Source organism: Corvus moneduloides, chromosome 2 (genome assembly GCF_009650955.1).
Source record: "Corvus moneduloides isolate bCorMon1 chromosome 2, bCorMon1.pri, whole genome shotgun sequence".
Classification (NCBI taxonomy): domain Eukaryota; kingdom Metazoa; phylum Chordata; class Aves; order Passeriformes; family Corvidae; genus Corvus; species Corvus moneduloides.
Genome location: NC_045477.1, coordinates 89376382 through 89400536, shown reverse-complemented (window position 1 = coordinate 89400536; position 24155 = coordinate 89376382). Strand labels below are relative to the sequence as shown.

General features: G+C 39.9%; 1 long non-coding RNA gene across 1 annotated transcript in view; it reads left to right on the top strand.

Moving 5' to 3' along the window:
• Positions 1-20115: 20115 nt before the first annotated feature.
• LOC116440036 overlaps positions 20116-24155 on the top strand; it is a 41096-nt gene continuing 37056 nt past the window's right edge. The window contains exon 1 of the long non-coding RNA XR_004238380.1: positions 20116-20231. This is a non-coding gene — a long non-coding RNA (uncharacterized LOC116440036). The remainder of the gene's footprint in view (positions 20232-24155) is intronic.

The following is a 24155-nucleotide window of genomic DNA, read 5'->3' as shown; positions in this document are numbered from 1 at the left end:
CAACTATCACATTCCTCAGTTGGGAACATTTGCACCATTATGTGCTTTTGACTTCTAAAACTGGTATGTATTTTTTCATGCATTTCCAGTAATTACTAATGCTATAGTTTCTGTACAAAGCAGGGGACCCACCATGTCTTTTGTCTCTATTGATAACAGGGCCACTCTTCGACAATTTATCAAAAAAAAGGTGGTGATTTATGCAAAAAAAATATGTCAGCACATTTATTTCAGTTGTTAATGAAAGTCCAATTGTTATTGAAGTGTGTATGTGAATTCCAGAAAAGAATTTTGTGGGATCGTTTTTTAAATTAACCTTGCCGAATTGCTCAAGCTGAAAAAGATCATAGAGAGTAGCTTGTCTACAGCTCTAGAGAAAAGCTTTCGAGAAAAACTTTCAAGAAAAGTGACAAAACACAAATATGCTTTCTTCCATCAATACTAAAGACATTTTAGATTTAAACTCAGGGAAGGTGCATTCTCAGAGAGCAGATATTCACTCTTTCTAATGTGGCATGTGCACATATGCTAAGAAGCAGGTCTGGGAACTTGAGCATCCCATATTAACATAGAAGTAGTTTAAACTAAGCAAGCAGGTCAGCAGACACTACAGGAAATACCTTCAGATGGAGATATTGGTATGTCTGAAAACTATTATCACTAAACTCACAAAGAGTATCCGTCTAAACCACTGGATTCAAGAAATGGTTACTTTGCAGGCCCAGTCCTTAACTCGTGAAGTATCTTCTCAGTGTTAGCCTGATAAAAGTTTTCCTTACTGAGTCTCTCCCTAGACCACTGAGACGCCCTCAGCAAGTCCTGTCTGAGCAAGGAAGTTACCAGACCAGAGCACTTAGCCAAGGGTTGCAGATATATTACCACAGGGTTTACAGACTGAAACATCTTTCTGCTTTTTTAGTATAATCTTGCTTATTCTATATTTCAGTTAATAATTTCTGCTACAGGATCAAGGTTATATTTCCATTCTTTTTGAAGAAGCCATATTTGGCCTAGAAAAGCTTTGCAATGCACACATTATTCTCAACAAAGTTTCTCAATTCACAGACACAAAAAGGAAAAATACACTCCTAGTGCAAAGTTCTACGTGCATATTGATTCACCATTCAAAAGGAGTTATTGTTTCTGGACTACAGCATTTTGCGAAAGTCCATTATGGAATACTTTTTGCTGAATGTATTTACGCTATGCATTCTCCAGCTTACAAACTGCACACAGCTGGAAACTGTGGACTTTGAATAAATTAGAATATAATTCTGAAGTCAAGGGTAGATTTGCACCAGTGTCTACTGAAACATCCTTAATGAGTCTGCAGGGCACAATAAACTGCAGTTATTCTGCACAATTTTGAATGAAAAGCCACAACGATCAAGGCAAAATAGTCTTATTGAAAGACTGATATAATTTTTTTATTGTCCATCTATTTCACTCAGAACCTCAGCTAATCTCCACATGGAACATAATGTTACTTATAAGTGTAAGTCATAACATAACTATTTAAGGTGGCATTATCTTCCTTGTGCTACACACAACTAACAAGGCAAGAAAAAAATATATGTAAAACTCCTCAGACAGCAAGGTTTTTACTGGTTTCCAAAGAATTCAGACATTACCCGGTAAAGCCTACTAAAACAGTAACATAAGAAAATTCTGGTCTTTTTGGCTATTATGATATACAATGCATGGTGATTAACACAGAGGAATATGCACAGGGTCAACGAGCCAATGGGATAAGTAACCAAAATTAGCAAGTGATCATTATACCATTTTTACTGCATCTTCTTTTCCCCATTTTCCCCTGCAATTATTATTCAAGTTTCTTTCAAGCATCTGTGAGATTATTGGAAGATATTAGGATGCATTTTTCTGAACAGATTTTTTTATTACGTTTGTCACCACAACTTTATGTTTTCCAGGAGAACTATATGCTGCCATTCTCCTTAATCTTTCATTCCTTACTAGTTTGTGGACAACAAGCTGTCCATGAGCCAGCAGTGTGTCCTTGGGGCCAAGAAGGCCAATGCTATCGTGGGGACCATCAGGAAGAGCAGCAGCAGGTCAAGAGAGGTGATCCTACCCCTTTACTCAGCCCTGGTGAGGTCACATCTGAGTGCTGTGTCCAGTTCTGGGCTTCCCAGCACAAGAGATACATGGAGCTCCTGGAGATACTCAAGAGCTATTTGGATGCAATCCTGTGCCATGTTCTCTAGGCTGACCCTGCTTGAGCAGGAAGGTTGGACCAGAGGGCCTCTTGTGGTCCCTTCCAACCTTACTTGCTCTGTGACTGTGATTCTGTGACAGATATTGCAAGATACAGGAGAGTTGCACACCACCTCCCCTCCATCTCTGGCGGAAAGATGGACTGTAGTAGGAAGAGAGCCAGGGACAGAGTTGTGGAATGTCCAGTCTCTGGCACCATTATTATGTGCAATCAATGCAAAATAATAAAGAGAAATGTCTTAAGATGTTTGAGGAGTAAGGGAAAAATAAGTGCTTTTGCAGTGCTGGTTAGACAATTCATGAAATACATATATTTCTTGTCAATTATGATTAGAAAATATGAACTCAATTTGGAAAAGGTACAGAAGGAGATGCTAAGATAGTAGGAAAATGAAGATTCTGTTATCCAAGAGAAGATTAGAATTATTCACCAGATGTGGTGAAGTCTAGGCCAGAAGTAAGAATGGTGAAAGATTATCAGAGAGGCAGAAGGACATGTAAGGAAGACAGTAAGACACCACTGGCACAAGAAACAGATGGGTTTCAAATGACCATGAGCAGGTTGAGACCATCTCATGGTGCCCCTCTCAACTCAGCACCAGGGCCTCTAGCTATCTCCTCAGAGGGAGCACAGTACAGGCTGGCACTTCCAAGGTTTACAGGAATTATATAAATTCAAATTTTTCCGTAAATAATAAAGGTAAGCCACTAATATATTTTCATTGGAACCACTGGGATGGGTGAAGTGAGTTTACGCATACCAACAAGTATATTATTGTCAACTTAGAAAGGAAAAAGACTCTTCCTCTTGAGGGGACATCACTGACAAGTGGTGAGTTCAGCCATCCAAAGTCTAAACAGTTATTTAAACACAGAAAAGCTTTTAAAGTTGTAAATATGAAACTAATAGAGGTATACCTAAAATGAACCAGAGATTACATTGTGCACTGCCACCAACACAGATTGTTTCAAGTGTCTCCATTACATTCAAACCTGCTCAAAGTGCCAATGTCGTTACAAAAAAATGCCTGTGTAAGTGACAAACTCATTTGCCCTAAAAGTCATGAATACAGGTGAGCACCCCACTCTAAACTGTACATTATATGTTTAATCTAAATCCACTCTGGAGTACAGTGTTGATCCAGATGCAGTGCTTGGATAATAATTGGCCTAACCTACTTGCACAGTCACAACAAAATTGAGCTGCTAATTCTTAATTCGCAACATTGATATGATATGATATGAATGAGTTTTGTCTGTCTCTCCTTGATCTCTCTATTTGGTCAAAAGTCATGCTGAACATCTATGAGTATGGAGGGTTGTTTTTAATGAGAGGGTGCTAGGAGGGAGTAAGAGTCCACTGCAAAACACCCACAAGAATGAAGATTAAAACCGTATATAAGGTATCATAAATTTTTTACAGGATACCTAAATTAAAATATGCATTTATCTTTGTCTACTAATATTATTATTTCCCTACGAACACAATTATCTATTTAATTTTATAATCAAAAATCCTATTTAGTTGAAATAAAGTTTCTAAAATCAACTGCTTAAAATTTATTTTTGGATGTTTTAACAAAACTATAGTTGTCCTTAAAGAAAATCCTCACTTTTGGAGTTCAAAGGCCGGAACAAGGCCTGCACACCAGTCCACACCTTCAAAGAAGGTATGCATTTCAGACCAAATGTCATGCACCAGTTAGGGGAGCTTTGGCACAGAAATAGAGCATGCTATCTCCTTGAGAAGTTAAAATACATAATGTAGTTATTTCTATAATTGTAATTCATTCATGACAGGCTCGTATCGTTATTAACCTCCACACAAGACTGTCTAAGAGCATTTAAGTGCTTCTCATTGAAGTTGTCTGAAGTATGTGACCATTCTTCTGCATGACTCCTCCTCACATGCCTTGTAGGTACACTGTGTGATCTGCCAAAATCCATCAGTCTTACTATAAGGAAAAACTCACCCAGATTAAATCAGCTTGCCATCCCTATCAGGGTTTAGAGAGGCATAGATTTTGCCCCTTTTGCCTAAGCACCCATCTATTATCAAATCAAGGAGTTGAGCTCTTTTTGTTTGTCATTTAGCTGTTCTTTAACCATGGTGTCCTAATGTTGCCACTTCACAAGTTACCAATGAACAATTCAGTCAGTGTAGGCTTCTCAAATATTTAACCTCCCACTGAAGGCTTTTTCTCAAACACCTGATATATGATTTTAGTAAATCCTGTCTTCCTACTGTAGCTCTTGACAAATCTGTGTTAGAACAAACTTTTAGTTACCATCCATTATTAATACCACCCCCTGTTACAAATCAGCCACAAGAAGGTTCCCTGAGCATAGAGCAGGATGAACAGATATGGCAAAATTCATCTTCTGAAGCCTATACAAGCATGTCCAGGTTAAAATTACGGCAAATGCTCCTTCCTTAATCACATCTATCAATAGTTTCTGTAACAGGTTTTGCTCCAGGTATGCCAAGAGAACATGCTTTTTATATTCTTTAATGAATCAGTTTCTAAAATATGAATCCATAAGCAAAATCTCCACAGATTCCTTTGAAAATAGTGATATATCAGAAAAATTGTCAATGCAATAATAATCAAAGAGAAGGTTTCAATATGACTCAAAGTAGCTTCCAGAAGCACATGAAAAAATTGATCATCAATCCAGTGACAACACTTCTGTCCTTGATGTAACTGTCCATAACAACTTAAGAGTAAAGAAAGAAAGAAAGAATTTCTTTATTGGTACAGCACCATTTTGTTCGCTGAAATTTATTATTGCTTCAGTGAGTTCTTCAGAGATTTACCTCTTTCCACCTTCTTTGAACAAGATGGGATGATTTGTTCATCTCTAACAGAAAAAATATCAGCAGTCAGATTCTCCATTGCCTTGTACCGTCCATTGCAAAATAAATACAAACAACCTCATGTTCATTAAATAGCATTTTTTTTCTTTTTTAAAGAGCAAGAGTGAACATCTAGGGAATCTAGAGATATGTATTATTTACATACAGAGAGTATTCTGTTCTCTGAGACTTTATGTCACAAGCCAGAAATCAAGAGGCAAAGGTGTTAATTACACTCCTATTTCAAATCTCTCCAAAGTGGAGTCAGAATTCATTTAGCAGCCCGAAGGAACACCTGACCTAGAAATGTCATTGTGTCACTGCCCATGCTATAGGTCTTCCTTGTCAGAGATGAGCTATAAAGCCCAAATTATTGCTTGTTTTCCAGATTTCCACCAAGCACATCTGCCAGAAACAGCTTTCCGTAGTTACTCTTATTTTCAAATATTTGTAAGGTCATCATCGTTACAGTGAGAGAAAATAATATCCATGAAAGTTGTTATACGCTCTTCTATAAAGTTAAAATATACAGGGACATTTAATTAGCTTGTTATTTACTGGTACTTCACATGCAATTGTTTCACACATTTCCTTTGTACAGCTATGACCTGTTTTCCCTCTTTTTCTTTTTTTTTTTTCTCCTGGCCGTCCACCAAAACACAGCACAAACAATGACAACAGACAGAAGGAACAAGCAGAGCTCATCCAAGCATGTTGAGGAAGGATTAGAAGAACAAGCAGTGACTACTGGCAACATTTTTCTGAGTTTGTTGCCCTAATTTCAGTATTTTAATGAAGCAAAGCAAGTAAATCATAGCTATTAAAAAATTATGGAAATATCTGAAGCAAGCATAATGGATACAAGGACATGCCTTTGACAATCTGTGGACAGCCTTGCACTATACCTTTGAAAAAATCTAAAGTGTCCCTTTCCTGCGAGATGCCAAATCTGCTGTCCTTAAGTGGATAGTACTCTGTCAGTCTCATAAAAAGCTAAATTAGTCTTGCAAGATGGAAGGAGGCATAAAACTCTGTCTTGTATATTGTGATTTGTATCTCCTCTTAATGTCAGAATTCCACTGTTCGAAGGCAAAGAAATAGGCACTTTTCTCTGTAGGAAGATAACAAACTTCAAGAAGTCTGACATGGTTCCCGAACATCTTAAAGCCACTGCAAACAGAGCCTCTAGGAAGGAAGTAACCAGCTCTACAGTATCATAATTTTTAATAATTATGCAGTACTCCAAGGGTAGTATTTGATTCTGGTAAATTGCTCACATATTATTTTGTCCAAAAAAAAAGTTGTAGAATAACTAGAGCCCTCTTTCAGGTTTGTACTCTACAGACTTTTAGACCAAAGAGGAATAAACTGGGTTTAGTCCTGTATCTTCCTTATGGATTTGAGGGGTTGTTTTTTTTACTTTAACTCATAAAAAACTTAAATAAGACTGACTTAAAAAGGCACCCCAAGAAATCACTCAGCTTCTCCCCACAGCTGGACTTGCTGAACTTAGGACATTCATAGCAGATATTCCTAAAGATCTTCAGTAAAGAAGATTTAGTTATGACCCTAAGAAATCTCTTCCAGTGATTACCTGCAAAAAGTGCTCAACAGTGAGTTTAGTCCTTTCAAAAGGATAGCTTATAAGTGGTAGACTAACATCAGGAAAAAATGAACTTTCTGTTTTTACCACAAGAAAATTTTAAAAATCCAAGTAGTAAAGAAAGTATTAACACAACATAAGTAAACTGGGTTACAAAGGTTTCCTAACTTGCCTATTATCCTGTACCTATGCTCCCATTTTCTTTACTTCAACACAGCACAAGAAATTTTGGAAATACATGTCCAAAGGACAACCTTTGTAAGGATAAAACACAAACACAGAAAATACAGGGGGCAAAGGACCTTGTTACATACATAAAATCTCACAGCCTGGATGAAACTCTTAGGTTTCCTTATTGACACTAGACCTAGCCAAGGTTCATCAACCCAATTTACCTTCAATCGCAACCCAGTTCACCTGAACACAACAGCAGGTGTCCTCTTCAGCACCACAGCAGGCACCTAAACACAGACATATGCTACAGTTACCCATGAGCTAAAACATTGCTTGCAATAGATTGACAAATGTAATTTATTGCAGTGCAATGAGTAGGCCCCAAAGGAATACAGTCTGAATGAAAAATGAGAAGGCAGTGAAGTTCAGTCAGCTGGACCCTGGTTGTGCAGGTAATTAAAAGAAACACCCAGCATTCCCTGAGGATGCATCTCTATGGCCATTAGCAGGATATGGCTGTCATAAAGATGTTCCCCTTAGCGTTTTTTAAAAACTTGGGATCAAATCCTTTGAAAAGTGTGCAGAAAAAGAAACCTAAACAATTTTGCTCTGAAGTGCTGGAAGACAATAATAAACGAACCATATAACTGCACAATTACCAGTGCCTTTAAATAGCCAGCAGGGACATACTCAATGAATCTCAGAAATGTGATTCTTGACACAGAGCATGGACTTGTAAAAAAAAAGGAAAGGTCTGTGTGCGTTGGTTTGGGGGGATTCAGTACTTCAGTCTTTCCCACCATCCAATGAATTTGGCTCCAAGCTCACTAAAGTAAATACGGCAGTCAATAAAACACATATGGTAATTGCTACCACATGTTTAGCTTTCAAATTGGGAATTAAACATTGCCTATATGTGATCTCCCCTCTTCAGAGTACAAGTCTTTTTCTGGAAAGGAGAAAGAGTCTTTGGCTGATCTTCAAGTAAAGACACACATAAATAATTTTCATGCAAAAATATAACAAAACTTCCTATTGTTAAATAATTTTTGTCCACTTAAAAATGTATGCTTGCTGAAGAACAGGCTACATCAGTCCTTAGTTAAAAATGTAGAACTGCCAGTAGCCAGGATAATTATATTTAGTATTAATGTGAAGATTAATTTGAGTCACTCAGCTGACAGGACTCTCCCTTCTGATTCAAGCTCTAACACATCTCATTGTGCAGTGAACTAAAAGTGGTTTGGTGTGGAGGTTTTCCCATAAAGAACCACAGTCCTGAGCCGCTTACAGACATTCCTGGTAGTGTTCATAAGTCACCGGTGAGTGAGCGACCTTTGAGTATGCCTGTGAAGTGTTTTCTGAAAGCACTACTCTTCATCCTCTGCCCTGAGCAGCAAATGAGGGAAATACTGGCTACAGCTGACATTGACATCATGCCTGAGACACCTGGGACCTTCCATGGGCCCTGAAGGTGGAAACTGTGCTTGGTAGGAGGACTGGGCCAGGAAAGGACAAGCCTCTTCTCTGACCTACAGATACAAACCAGTATATTAGAGGAGCGATGAACTGTGCTTCTGTAAGTGTCCAAACACTTCTGTAAGTGTCCAAACATGCACAGGCAGCAGTTTGCAGGCTTGTTTGTCCTCTTGATGTGTGGCTCTGCAGAGAACCATGCTGTGCCTGTGGAGTAATGTAAGCAGATCCCAATTACCCTTAAATTAGCTAGTCTGCACATCAAATCAAAAACACTGAGATTAACACAGGCTGCAAACTTCACCTAAGAAGCTCTTTACAGCCCCAAGAACCACATGTGAGAGGTAGGTAGGCTGAAGCTGCTCCAAGTACAACTGGGCTATGATTTAAACCAAAGTGAGCAAGGGCAGGCTGACAACAGGCATGTGAGTTCCTAACTCATATACAGAGATCTGCTAATCACACCATGGAATCCTGTGGCTGCCCTGGGTATCAACATAACAAGAGTGTGCCCTGAAGCAGTATGGGTCCAGGCATAGTCCTCCAGGGCCAGCTGCAAGCTGCAGCACTGCTCCCCTGGCTGCCAGCCTGTGACAGGCACTGAGCAGCGTTTGCACAAGTTTGCCAAGTGTTTTGTGACCTTAACTGTGCTGACTTTCAAGAAGTTTAAGGCAGCTAAACACCCAAATGATTTTTAAAATGGAAATTAAATTCCAAGAAACATATGGCCTGTCCACACCACAAAACAAATGTGGCAGATTTAATCTAGATAGCAGGGGCAGCAACAGCAACAAGGATGGGATAGTTTCAATGTCAGCACGTGCTGCTAGAAGGTCACATACAGAATCAGGTCCTGGAGTCAAAAGTTTGCACCTTGACACCCACCTCAGATAAAGCCTGAGTTGATGCATCTTCACCACTTTTCTTAATTCAGTAATTTAAACTAGCAAACATATATGTGCAAACAGTATGGATGCGTTTACACTAGTGGATTAAGCAGCACAGCCCTTTTTATGGTTAAATAGGTGAACTCTGGGCTTGTTCTGGTCCAAACCAGTCAGTGTGACACAAATAATTCCCAGGATGGTCCAGGAGTCAGCACATGGGAGGGACCATTCCCCACACACATTCAGTTTGCAGGCAGGCAAAACTGCTTGGGGAGATGTCATGGTTTAACCCCAGCTAGCACCAGGCAAAAAGAGTAAACCTCATGGGCTGAGATGAGAACAGTTTAATAATTGAAAAAATATAATAATTATATACTACTACTACTACTACTACTACTACTAATAATAATAATAATAATAATAGTTGCACTGAAAAGGAGAGAAAGAGAGGAATAAAGCCCAAGAAAGGCAAGTGATGCACAATGCAGTTGCTCAACACCTGTTGACAGATACCCAGTGTCCCCCAGCAGCAATAGCCCCCTTCCACGCATTTATATACTGAGCATGATGTTCTAGCATATAGAAGAGTCCCTTGGCCAATTTGGGTCAGCTGTCCTGGTCATGAAACTCCCCCCCCACCTCAACCAGCTTCTTGTGCACCTACTTGCCTGCAGGGGATGGGAAACTGGCAAGTCCTTGACTTAGAGGAAGCACTACTTAGAAATAGTTAAAACATTGATGTGTTATCAACATTTTTCTCATACTAAATCCAAAACACAACGTTATACAAGAAGAAAATTAACTATCCCAACTGAAACCCAGGCAGGAGAGTAATATAGTTTCTTTGCAGAGATGGACACCACTCAGGAGCAATCAATGCCCATGATTGTTTCTATGCATATTTTGGTTACCGCTATAAAAGTAGTCTTTGAATAAAGTGTTTTCACTTTGCTGTGTGGTCATGCTAGACATTTCAGGCATCTTTTAAAGTATTTACTCCTTAATGTTTTCACAGCTTTCCCATTTCGACTCTTACTGCAACTCTGTTCCACCCTGAAGAGACAGCTGTGACCAGCTTTGTCCAAATAACTCTCTGTTTACTATTACAAACCCACAGCTGCAAAGACAATTCAGTAACTCACCTCATATACACACATAGTGCTTTCACAGAATGACTACTTATACACTACTATATTTGTGAATGCTTTCTAGGGGTTAAAATTCCTCAACATCCCCAGCAGTACATTAAAGCAAGATCTATGCACATGGCCCACGCAAGACAGAGTACACTTGCAACGTGCCAGTTCAGACCAGCTGCAGAGTGGGATCTCAGGTCTTGAAGCAACTCGTAATAAAACTAAAGAAGAGATCTAAGAGGATGTATGCTATTCTTCTTTTTTTGTTGTTATTTGGAGGCCAGAAGAACTGTTTCCTGGTGTGACCAGCGACAGAGAAAAATTAGGACTGCAACATATTAATCATCTTTAAGCTCCTAGAGACTCATGAAAAGCAAATCATACTGCCTGAAAATGTTAAAATCATCTCCTTCTATTTTATGTGAGAACATGGGCATAAAAATGGAAATAATCCCCTCAGGATGCAATCCAGGGAGAAACAACATGACCCTGAGTTATAAACAGGAAGAGATTTTCAGTGTACTGCAGGGGATTTAGTGAAGGGATCCCCATTAATTTTAATAGGAGGCAGAAGGATGAATCTCATGCACTGAAGTGGAAATTTAGACCTCCATGTCAAATGTTCTGACAACCAAGCAGCTTGCTACTGCCTATGCATCCAGCCAGAAGCAGGGATGAAAACAATTAATTGCTTTCTAATTTGGAGTTGAACTGAGGATACAGTATAAGCATAAGGCATCTGGAAATAATGCTCCTTTTAAGAAATCTAGGAGGTAAGTGCTTGCTTTGCTGCACAGGCATGGGATCCCTCACTCTGCAGCTCTCTGGCAAAGTCTAACGTGAGCGTCATTTAGATTAGATGAGATTAACCTTAAACTTCATTGCCCATGCAAACAGGACAATCTAATGCACTGACATATTTGCTAACCATTTTTATTAAAACATAAATGCTTCTCTCTGCAAAGCTTTTAAGCAAATTACAAGCCAAAATGAACATTAAGGCAAAATGAACTATTCTGTTGTAAGGATCTTGTGTCTTTTATACAATTTCTGAAGTTTTTTATGTTCCGTAATGTTTAACAATGTAAACTATGAAACATGCTGGTGTAGTCTTCATTCAATGCGTTTTCTCAGCTGAAATTTGTCTTTTTATAACAGAAGAGCTGAAATATTGACAGGAAGCTACTGGGCTAAATTACAGATTTCTCTCAATTTTCAAAGAAGTTCAGATTTCATTTTTATCCCTCTTGTGCATCTAAAAGTGAGGGGAGAAAAGCAATGGAAAACAGAAATTAAAGCCAGTGAAGGAAATAAGGGCAGTGCATAACAGCTGGAGATTTATACCTAGTCGTCTATCTAAGTTGTGTGGAGCCAAGAAGAATGTAAGGAGATTTTCCCTGAAGTGGAAGAAAGACACAAAGTGCAATCAACTGACCACAACTCTCACTCCCTGTCCCCCATGCCACCAAGAGAGGAGGAGGTAGAGAAATTGTGAGTAAAGTTGAGCCAGAGAAGAAGGAAGGGTGGGAGAAAGGTGTTCTAAAATTTGGTTTTATTTCTCATCATCCTACTCTGACTTGATTAGTAAGAAATTAAATTAATTTCCCCAAGTCAAGTCTGTGTTGCCCATGGTTATAATTGGTGTGTATTCTCTCCTTGGGAGGACAGGCTCTTCTCTGCTACACTACAGATAACAAAAGACAACAGGCACAAGTTGCCACAAAAACTCTGACTGAAAACAAAGAAACAAGTGTTCATGGTGAGGATTGTTAAATACTGGAATATCTTGCCAGGAGTTTTTGTGTGATCACCATCCTTGCAGATTTTCATTACTGGGTCAGAGCAATTTGATCTAGCTTTGAAGCTAGTACTCTTTTGAGCAGAGTGTGGACTAGAGATCTCCATGGTTCTCTTCTAACCTAAATTAGATTAACCTGATCTTATGTGAGGTTGAAAATATTGCTCAATTCCAGAAACAATTCTGCAAAAGAAGAGACATTACTATAATCTTTCTGGAAAGATGGCTGGAGGTAAAATTGGAGGAAACTGAGGAGTTATATTCACATCCTAACCGAAGTAAAGGAATTATAGGGTGAAATGGAGCTGCTACTCCCTAGATGGAATGTGGTTGGCACAATAGAAACCTATTCCACAATGATTTCCCCACACCCAAAATCTGCAACTGTAAGCACCTGCTAAGGGAGATGGAATGCAGAGGGCGGAGCAGAGCGGAGACAGCAGCCTCTGTTGAAACTCTTGCAGGTGAGGGGAACTCGATGGTAACTTATGGCACGTTGAAAAATCACAAAGCACCAAGGGAGATAGGAGAAGATGTCCTGCTGCTGAGCCAACAATGCCCTCCTCAGATGAGCTTGGTTTATAACTATGCAATTATAATCTCATAGTAATATTAACTCACACCTCCAACCCAAAGTTTCCTGCCTCCAAGGCACAACCACGCCTCACTGTGCATGTGCTTATATTTTTTGACTGTATCTTTCAGCGTGAAGTGAGAGAATTTTACACCAATCAGTAACAGAGGTATGTTTGACTAAAGTCACTCAAGCACTAAACATAAAGAAACAGTATAAAAGTAAGTAGAGAATGGGGAGAAGTCAGGGAAAACTCCATGATAAATTCTGGGATCAGTTGATGGACTGAACCTGTCTACCACCCCATAGGGATGCCTGGTGAGTAAGACCCATACTCTATTCACACTGAATTGGGGATTAGAGCTTGTCTGTGTATTGCTTTGAATACAGTTTTGGAGTCAGATACTATCACTGGCAATCCTTGAACCTTAACCTGTCACAATTTTCTATCCAAATTAAATTTAAAATGTTTAAAATTAAGAGAGTTATCCCATAAACTGCTAGTGTGAGTCCTTCACAGGCACTACTGTCACCTGTCACAGGTAGAATATTCGAATCATGTAGGAGACCCACTGAGGGCTGCTCCTTATGCTGTTGGTGTGTGTTCCTGCACAAGTGAGTTGAACCACCCTCTGACCCAGCAGGACTGCTCAGTGAAGGGTGCTCCTAATGGGACACTGACAGACTGGCTGAGTATAAGGGTCTTGGCTTTCCTGGGGCACTGACAGACAAATCCAACACTAAGGGTCAAATAAATATCCCCTTTTCATATGCTAATCTTTATACAGATCTAGCCTGAGCCAGGAGAGCATGAGAGGCCTGTGGGGCTCAAACTTACATGTGGGGATCATTCCTTATTTTCTTAATCACTCTGCACCTCTACTTTAGGATCATATTTCTAGTGCAAAGTAATATATGTAACATCATTCAATTTTGAAAGTGGTCAGGATATACCTCAGAAGCTCTTTCAAATATCATTAGAAGCTGTGTTAAAGTGAAATTTTACCATAGAGGAAAATCTCTGCTGTAGTTTCTGTTCCTTGCTTCACTGCCCTTCTCCTGGTGGAGAATATGAAAGGCAAGGTGGTGTAGTTCTCCCTCTCTACACCCCCCTCTGTAACTTGTCCCAGGCATGCCAGTATGTGAAGGCCCATAATGATGTGGCTGAGTTGCACAACCTTGGCTCAGACTTTTAATTACTTGGTTTGAGAAAGAGCTGTGAAAAACTCTGTAGAGCAAAGATAAGGAAGATAAAGTTGCTGACAGGTAAGAGTGCTGAAACAGGATCATTAGTAGCTCTAGGGTTCAAGAAGCACTGTCATGGAAGGTTATAAAACCAAAAAAAAAAAAAAAGAAACAAAAAAGCAAAACCAAGAAAACAAAACCAGAAACAAAATCAAAAACAAACAAAAAAAATCACCAAAACCCAAATGCGATGCTGAAGGGTAGCAGCTCAGGCATGCAGCAAAGCAGTTCAACCCTCTTCCTGACTAATGCCTACCTGGCCTGCAAACATTTTCATTGTCTTATTGATGGGGGGTGGGGGGATGAAACATAATAAACCACGTGGCTTCATAAACACAGCTAACTTTTGTGTGCGTTGGCTAAGACATAATTGTTTTGTCCCTTAAAAGTGTGTAAACCTGGACTGAAGGGTCTCATTAAAGGGCTAAACATGCAAGAGGAACAAGTGTCCCAAAGAGACACTGTCACAGGAGGGCAATGCTGAGCTGTGCAGCAATGTTTGGATTGCATTTTGGGGCAGAAGATGGAACTTGTTAACCTGTCATTTCATTAATCAACTTGATTAGATGTAAAAACATGCAGGTGTGTGACAAAGCCCTTAGGAACAGTCATGCCATTGTCAGTGACAGCTTTCTGTGTGGTTTCTCTGCCTGGCTATTTTGTAATTAATGTCATTCCCAAGCAGGCAATTCAAGACCAGCATTTCTCAAGGGTTTTCAATGCAGTGTCACTCTTCTTTTTACAAACTTTGAGCAATGAGCCATGAAACCAAGAGTATCAGCATGGGTTTAGGCAATTTATACATAGTTGATTGCAGTTTTAAAATTATTACTCTTAAGTAAAACTGCCTGCCTTCAGTTCATAGTAGGGGAACTCCTAGAATTCTAAAGGAGAAAGAAGTAGCAGCAATGTTGTTTCAATTATCAGATACTGAAAAACCCACCAGTATCTACTGCACACTACCAGGGACCACTACAGTCTGTGCCAAGGGCATCACACCATCCTCCAGAGAAACCACTCCCTCTATCTTCTACCAAATTCCTCAGATAGAAATCTTTGCCAGGTGCTTGTTCTTCGTCAAGAAACAGCATTACAAACAGTCCTGGCTGTTAGCTCTTATTTAACTGTCCAGATTTTTGGCTTCCATACCCATTAGACCTGTTGATGCTAAGCAACTAGACATGGATTGCTCTTCAGAAATATTTTTTGTAAAACTTGAACAGGTTAAGCAAGGATGCTCTGACTTCAGAAATACTCCAGTAGTCTCCTTCTTTGGTGTGTCCTCAGAGGTCAAGAGGATGGAGGCTTTGCAAGAGCTGGCCTGGGGTTATTTACAGGTAAAGCGTTGGCTGACCAAACAGCTGGGACCCTCAGTAGAAGGAGACAACTTTGCATGTCAGCAGATGATAGACATGAAAGCATCACCAGGTCAGCAAGCCCTAAAAAGCACAGAATTATTCTGGTGCCAAATCTCCTCAAAGAGGCTCCATTTCCATATCCATCAACCATAGCTGTCGGCATATTTGCCATACACCTAACAATTCCCACCTTTTCTGCAGCAGTATCTTGTCCATGGAGGGGCTCTAAGCTGAAATCTAAACTCCTCAGTTGAAGCTGTCAAGCTGGCTTCTTAGCAGTGACTTACAGAGCCAGGTGTCATTATTTCTCTGAAAGATACAAAGGGAGGAAACTAAGCAATTAGAGGGTCTTGTAGAATCCTGTCAAGCTGCAGAGTGGTCTATTTATTTTCCTATTGATCTTGCCTTTCTTTCTTGGAGGAATAATGACTGTCTCATCAAATGCCTCAAGTTCCCCTGTGTCGCACTGTGCCTTAACCTTTGTAATGCTAAAAATCTCAGATTTGCAATTCTGTAGCCTTTCACTCTGCAATCGTTCCCCTAAACTGCTGTGGTGATATTTTTTCCTCGTTGTCCTCCTGCTGTTATTCTCAAGCCCTTGCACATCTAAACTCAGATACCAGATTTCTCAGAGGAGATGATTGCTCTGGCATGGCAATTGCTCTTTTTTCCTGTTTCTCCCTATATTGTGTTGTTTGTAGTTTAGCTACATATCAGATATGTATTATTCATTATTATACATGGACAATGAGTAGCCAATGACTTTCCCTTCTGTGAAGATGTCCCAGAAATGAGTCTGAAGCCAATGTTCACTTTGCAGGCTACTACATAAAAGCCTGCTTTAAATTTATTTGGCAGTTTTAATTTTCAAGGAAGCTACAGGATATTGTAAAGCACTCAAGATAGGAATGGTGTTTTCCCATGAGCTAGTTGAACAGTGAATGTTATGGACACAGAATGCTACCATAATTTTCTAACTGCCACCACTCTATTTGTCTGTTCACCTTCAGTTAAAAGTATTATTTTACTTTTATGTGCTCGGGTTTACAAGAGCTTAAAAAATTTGGAGCATTTTAAATCTGAAAACCTTTCTTGCAGACATCATTTTCAGCATAAATAGCACCTTACTCTTGGCTGTAAGGACTCAGGCAGTTGAAATATTGCAGCTGTCTGTGCTGTGGGAAAACATTGTGCAGGCAAACCCCAGCCCTCCCAGCACAGCCCTACTCAGTCAGTCACGTGGGGTGCTTACTCCTGCTATAAACTTTGTGAATCCTGCTGAGCACATTTTGTGACAGCAGATAAATCACAAGCAGGTTTAAATGAGACACCTAACCTGGTTACTTACAGTCCTTAAAAATGCTCCAGGCCAGGTATTGACATGAACGACGTCAGTGACTGGCACAGCCACACAGTGTACAACACCCTGCCTCTGGGATACTGGGGCTTGAGCCAAAGGCATTTTCAGGAAGGCTGTGTCCTGCAGAACCTAAAGGTGCAGAGAACAGCGTGGCACAAATAGAAACGAGCCTCACTGGGAGTCAGAGTCACAGAAGGGAGATCAGGAAGCCTGTCTAAGCCTTTCTGTACGTCAGATAAGCTGGGGTAATGTCATTCTTGACAAATATGTGTCTAACATCATGCATCGAGCTTTGATACATTAGTACTTTTTAAATTTTTTTTTCATCACTCAGAAAGGAATTGCTTTATTCAACTTCAGCAGATCCAACAGAACAATATAAAAAGGAAAATCTGAGTATCTGTAGATTATTTTCATTTGCTTTTGAAAAATGAGATCTCATAGATGGGTTGAATATGTTTAGCTGGCAGCATTTTAGATGACCTCAAGCCATGGCCTGATGCCAGACAGGAGGAGGTATTAAAAAAAAAAATATTTAAATCTAAATATAAGGGCAGTAAATAATCTCTCCCTGCAATTAATAAAAATACCAAACCCATGACTTTGATTCACAATGAAGTAAAAGGTTCTGAATGGCTTGAAATAACTTACATAACTTGAGGGGAGGGGGGAAAGCATAATTTAAATGGAGGGGGGGGAAACTTGTCTAAGCATAATTTAAAACACTAAATAAATAAATAAATCTTTTTGGAGTCTTGGACATCTCTTAAATTTTTTCTCAGTCACCAGAATGAAAAGTCTATGACTTGTCCAGTTAAATTTCTGAGTGAAAGATTTATATTCTAGGAAAAGAAATCTAGCATAGAGTGGTCAAGTCTTCCTCTAAAATTGTGTCTATGATGAACAGAGTTTTTACTTGGAATCTTGTTTGTTTACCCGAATTTTTTTCATGAATTGAAGCCTTACTTTTCTTACTGCCATCCCTGGATCAAGAGAGTACTGTGCCACAGCCAAGCTTTTTTTGCAATTCTACATAATGAGCAAGAATAAAACCAAAAAACCTTTTCTTTGTATGTATACATATATTAAATGACAGATGCCCTCTGGCAACATGCAGAATTGTCATGGACCACACAAAATGGGCCAGATTCCCCAATCTAGTATCATCACTTTGTATTGCATTGCATTGCAAACATAATCCAGACCTAAAGCCTTGTTCAAGATGACATGGTGAAGATTATCCCGTTGCTAAAATAATCCTTTTGAACAGAGACCAAATCTGTTCTCCTGGGACTTCTTCCTTTGCCATTAGGTATAGCAAGGCATAAGGTTCTTGCTTAATGACAAGAAAAATTAATTAGCCCCTTACCACGTCATACTGGATAAAGCCTTATGATGATTTTTAGCCTCTGTGTGATAGGATTAACAGAAGGGCTTCCCCCAGATGTAGCCACATGTGTGCTAGGAGGTGGAGAGTACTGAGCTAGGCAGTGTAATCCTAATTAGCTGCCTAATTAGTTTCATTGTCTGGAGCTTTCATGTTTAACTGATTCTTCATCTTGCCTCAATACCCAGCGCCAGTCTGCAAAGTAACAGCATGGCAAAGTTTGCGCTATGCAGGAAGGAATTTAGATTCCAGATGCTCTGAATGTTTTTCAGTATTTGTAAACTATAAGCAGCATGTGTCATGGGATACTCAGAAATAAAATAAGTAGAGATCTATGTGTACTGAACAGACTCCAAAAGATTTTGGCAACACTTGTTCAGGACATTGCAAGAGAGATCAAGAAATCTCAGCCAAAAAATAATAGGTACAATATATTGAATTAAGGAGGAAAAGAAAGGGTAATAAGAAAATACCCCAAACCCAAGGTAGTGTTCTCATACCCAGTCAGGAGACAGCCAAGCTTGGAAAGAAAGAAGGGACAGTCCGGGCTGGTTTGGCACTGCCTCAGCCCCTGCTCCCTGTCAGCAGCGCTGGGCTGGGCTTACCACAGAAGCCCCTGGAAAACATCCTCCTCTCTTCTTGAAATGCACTAGTGGTGCTACCCCTGAGCTGCTAGAGGACTTTAATAGCAGGAGGACTAGAAGTCACTCCTATCTTTAGCTCTTTTACTATGCAAGATGATGCCAGGCACTTGGAGAGCAGAGGATCATTAGCAGAGAAATGACTGACTCAGAGTTGGAAATTGGATTCCTGGGTTGCAAGTTCCTCTGAATTTTCTCTTTGGAAAGGGATGAACTTGTGGATAGGTGACCAGAATATTGTTGAAGAGTTCAGCTCTCCCTGCTGATCCTATGGAGCTCCAGCAAGTCACCCAGTCTGCCTGGTTGCCAGTTCTTTTATCTGTGACACAGAAAGAATAATGCTTTGTTTACCACATCCTGAGATCATGTGTCCTTCCCTTTTCTGAAACAAAGAGCATCCCAACTGTGAGCTGCCTGAACACAAGGACATTTTGTTTTCATTTACTGACATTCGAATAACAGCAGTAACAACTGACCAGACACCCCGGATGACTTTAAAGCAGAGCCTTCAAAAAAAACCAAACCTGTAAACAACCTGCCTGTTGTATGGAAACAAGAATGCTCCCTATTGTAAGGGTAATTTTGTTTATTAACTGAATTTTTAAGCATTTAATCTACAGTCTGTCCCCCATTTTCTCATGTAAGTACAGTTCCAAGTAGTTAAAATAAAACATAGTTTCAACTAAAGCTGAGAGTATCTCAACCAATATTTTCAGGGAGGCTGTGGCAATATGTTTCAGCTTCTGTATGCATGACAGCAAAAGAGAGGGGAGTTCTTTTGTACAGTATGGCTGAACCAAAAAAAAAACCAGTGAGGAATTGTTATATGAAACCCATACTACATGATCTGTGCTGACAGGCAAAATCCGGCCACCTCCCCAGATACGGTTTCGCACTAATATTAAGTGCTTGTTTAGGAAAGCCCAGTGCAGCACACACTGCAAATCCTTTGCTGCTGCTGAATCACTCTGGTTGCCACAGACCTGGTTTTTTTCCATTTATATGAGAAACTCACTGCTCTATGCTACCATCTCATTTTCTTTAGATACAGAGCTTCATAAGGTCAGCATGCATGTGACATTTGAAGACTTTCTGCTCATCAGTTATTTCCTAAAGGTGTATCTGTGGGTGAAATAGTGGATGGAAATATGTCTTGCAGTGGTGTAGCACCGATCTTGGAAATTTTTTTGTGTTTTCACATGAGTAATTACCAGGTGAAACCAGGAGATTAGAGAGGAATGTGTTTTGTTTGATAAATATTTGGCTTCAGCCAAACATCTGCATCTCATTCTTGGTGGTTTGCTTTTAAGGGCCAGGACTGTGATGCCATCCACAAAAATAAGGTGTAATTGCCTCTCTTCCCTTCCCAACAGCCCCCAAATCCAGTTCAGTGAGTCAAGGCACTGGTCAGACATGTGAGAGATCCAGATTCAAACCCCGATTCTGCCTGATTCCGAGCAGCGATTGAAACCCTCCCCAAAACTCTTAATCTATCAGGTAAGTGCAGAGTATATCTTGTTATACTTTATGTAAAATGAATATTCATACAAGCAGAGAATCAAACTGACATTTTGCAGCAAGGACCTTAATTAAATTACCTCAGAGATTTTCTTTCTCTTCTGAGACCAAAGAATATCTAGCAATGTGACCTGTAACAGCTACAAGTAAAGAGCCTTACTCTGAAAGAGTTTGTAAATGTTTGTAAATGTTTCATTTTAGTGACCAAATCAGAAATTCAAACACTAGTACAGCTCAGATGTTATTGTTCTCTCAGCTTCATCGTGGTCTGATAAGGAAAAGGCAGTAGCAATGGCTGATTCTGGAAAAGCTTGGCACATTTTATATGCAAAACATTCAGTGTGAAGCTCTTCTGTAAGGAAGTGCACTCAGTCCTTCATAAAATGATGAGGTGTGCATTAGGAAGGAAAACAATTTTCTGTATCTAAATATTTATTTAGTTTTCAGTATTCTATTGCACACGAGAATTCAGCAAACCCTTCTGGTTTTTTTTCTGTCCTTTCCTGAATGATTTCAATTCTTTTGGCATGCTTGGTCTTACTACCCACTGCCAATGGAAGATGTCACCCTGAGGAAATATCTTACTATATTCAATGGGTTTATCATAGTCTGCATTCATCTTTCAAAAAACTAAAGAGAGGGCCTGGGGTATCTAGAGACAGGATGTTTAAGGGCTTGTGGAAGACATATAACATGCAAATCACACATATCAACTTTCCAGTCTAAGGTCTTCCAGGTTTCTCTGAGTGACTCCATCTTGGTGTTTCATCAGAGGTACACTTTTGAAGCAGATTTCCCTGTTGTGCTTTGGTTCACACTGATGAAGTGTTACCAAAGTGCACGAGCTACATTACTCATGGATTGAAGTAAACTAGAAGAAGTTTTCCAGGAGCACCAGGAGCACTCATAAAGCACTCCAACTCCTAAACAGCATGTAATCCACCAATAAAGCGAGAACTAGTCCAAAATAAACTCCCCTGAAAGACATTTCTCAGGTCTTCACAAACACCTGCTTTGATCTGCAGACATGCTGTGGTATTTAATTGTTTGTACAGAGCAAATGTAGCCTTTGCATCTTACCTGTGAAACAGCACACTCTTACTCTGGAGGGAGCAGACAGTATTGAGGACAGGGCATGCTTGGGTAAAGGACTCTTGGTGTTGAAGTGTAGGAAGAGGTGAAAACTCCTCAGTGCCCCTAGGAGGAACAGTGGAACCAACTGCACACAGGATGGGTCCTTCCTCACCTGCCAAAAGTCACAGTGCATTCAAGAGGCCTCCAGACACAGTTCAATCAGAAGTTCGTTGCTCCTCACAGGACACAAGAAAACCCAAGAGAGCAAGAAGGCACTGCCTGCCTCACTGGGAGGAACAGAGATGGTTTTGAGATCAGTAGGAAATGCTGCTACACATGGGGCCTGGGTGAGGGTGCAGACCCCTGGGACAGCTCTGCAAGAGAGTCCTTCAGCAGACATGTCCTGAGAGGTTGCATGGGTTGAGGGTGGATGGGGTGAATGATTGCAGTGTTTGGTCAAAGGCTCTGCAAAGGTCCCTCAAAGCAGCAACATCCCTGAGGCTTCTGGAAAACAGACCAGGACGGCTTGCAAGAGCCCTCCTGATGTTCTGCCTGGAAGGCATGTGTCTCCTTCACAGCTTTACCACTGGCTTCCACATTACTCATCCGAGCAGCTCTGTGGCAGTTCTGTGCCTGTCCTGAGACCTTGTCCAGCCCCTCACCACCATGCCAAACACAGCACAACTCAAAGTCTGCAGCTCAAGACTAAGGCGTAAGGTGCAGTTATCCTATTTTGGGGCAAGTTTCAAACACTTTTCTCTTACAAACCACATTTCTGCTTTGCAGATTATCATTTTCTCTCTCGGTTTTCACCTTGGCCATCACCAACGGCAAGCCAAACACCTTCCTGCTCTTACAAACCCAGTCTATCATCTTCTGTGCTTCTACTTTCTAAATAACTGCAAATTCCTTAATTTGGACCTAGATTGAAAGATTGGGTTTGCTTTCTTTGTCATACAAAAGCATACAGTAGAGAGTATGGCTAGACTGCCAGCCACACCATCCAATAAGAGCCCCCTCCATCCATCCCGTTCCATCCGTTCCATCACCACTGCCCATCATGGTGCTGTGACCTCTGCAGGGTGCAGCTCGGAGTGTACTCAGGTACAGTTGCATGCAGCTGACACTGAATTCAGCTCTGCCTTTTGGAGACATAGATGTACATGCCAGTAAAACTAGTTTTCTAAAAGCAATCTGCTCTATATACAGTCTCTTACATGGGTTTCATGCTGAAGTAGGAGACAAACTCCCTTTGAAACACTTCCCCTATTTGTTGGCTTCTTTAGAGGGCAAAGGAATGAAGCAGGAGAGCACTAACTTGTGGCAGAATTGAATTACTTTTCTGGTTCTCCTCTTTGTTCATCCATGAGAGGGAGTGATGCCTGCAGCTTCTCAGATAAGGAAAATCATGTATTTAATTTATTGTACAGTACACATTTACTTTGAACAAACACCCTCATCATCAGTGGTAATGGAGAAAGTCAGATATCTTTATTGCATCTATTTAAAAAGGTTCTTTTTATCTGCAGAAAGAGACATACCCATCTACTATGCTTTTTTTTACTCCTTAAGTTAGTTGTCTGCCAAATAGCAACTGATCATTGATCGGCAGATTTAGGTGTAGGAGAAATTTTTGCTTAGACATAGGAAGCCTCAAAGTAGGAGGACAGTAGATAACTTCCAAATGCTTTTGCTAAATAGAAGACTTCTGAAATAGCAAACATCCAATATTTTTAGCTGTCAAGGGGAATTCAGTAGGTTGAAAAATGTGTCCAGTAATAAATTTCATCTATAAACTGAAGAAGGATCTTGCAGGAAGCTATTGCAGAATAGAAATAAGTTATGTATAATCACATTTAGCTACTCGTCTGGGAAATTACAGCAGACACCTACACAAAAACCTGCAAAAAGTTATGAATCCCAATTAAAGGTTATTTCAATCCAAACCAGGAAATTTCAATGCTTTTTATTTTTTTTTTCAATTTAATGTATACATTAATTAATTATCAAATAAAAGGAAAAGACTAAGCAGCAAAATCACTTGGCTCTTTCTAATCAGTTTCTGGCTGCATGGTGCCAATTGCATGGTGTTAGCTGCAATCTGCCACTGACAGATGTACTCAGGTTTGGATGCTGTTACTTAACCTAGAGGCTGTGACAGTGTTTGGATAATTCTGATGTTATCCTGAGAGGATTAGGATTCAAAGACAAATTTAAACTCTCTTCTCCAATGCGTATTTGAAGGTGATGTACATTTGCAGGAGACCGGCTGTCACAAACTTAATTTGGCCTATATTTTTATTAGAACATATGTGGTTTCTCAAAGAAAGTGAATTGTAGGCAGAGATGAAAGCCATTCAGTGCCTCTGATCTCTGCGATGCCACTTCCAAACGAGATCACTTTCTCTGTACATTTTCTTTTCCTGGCAACAATCTGGGGGAATTTACAGAATTACGAACACAGTCTTTTATTTTCAGAGTTTTAAGAAATTAGACTACATATTGATTCATTGCTTTTTCTTCAACATAATGTTATAGACAAAATTTAAGACTTTGTTGTTTTCAAGGTAATATAATTTCCTGAGAACTGAAGTAATATAGACACAATACCACCAAAAAGCTTGCTTTTTCCTCTGATCTACAACACCAAAAAATGCATCTAGAAGCCTTTTGAACTCCTCCTATTGTGCCTAAAGAAAAATGGCAATGCAAGAAAACCATACTCTAAGTAGTAAGAACATCACTACTTTGCAAAGGTCAAACGTAGAAGCTAGACTTGTAATTTTATACACAATACATAGGGAAATTCTTATACATTTGTATATCATT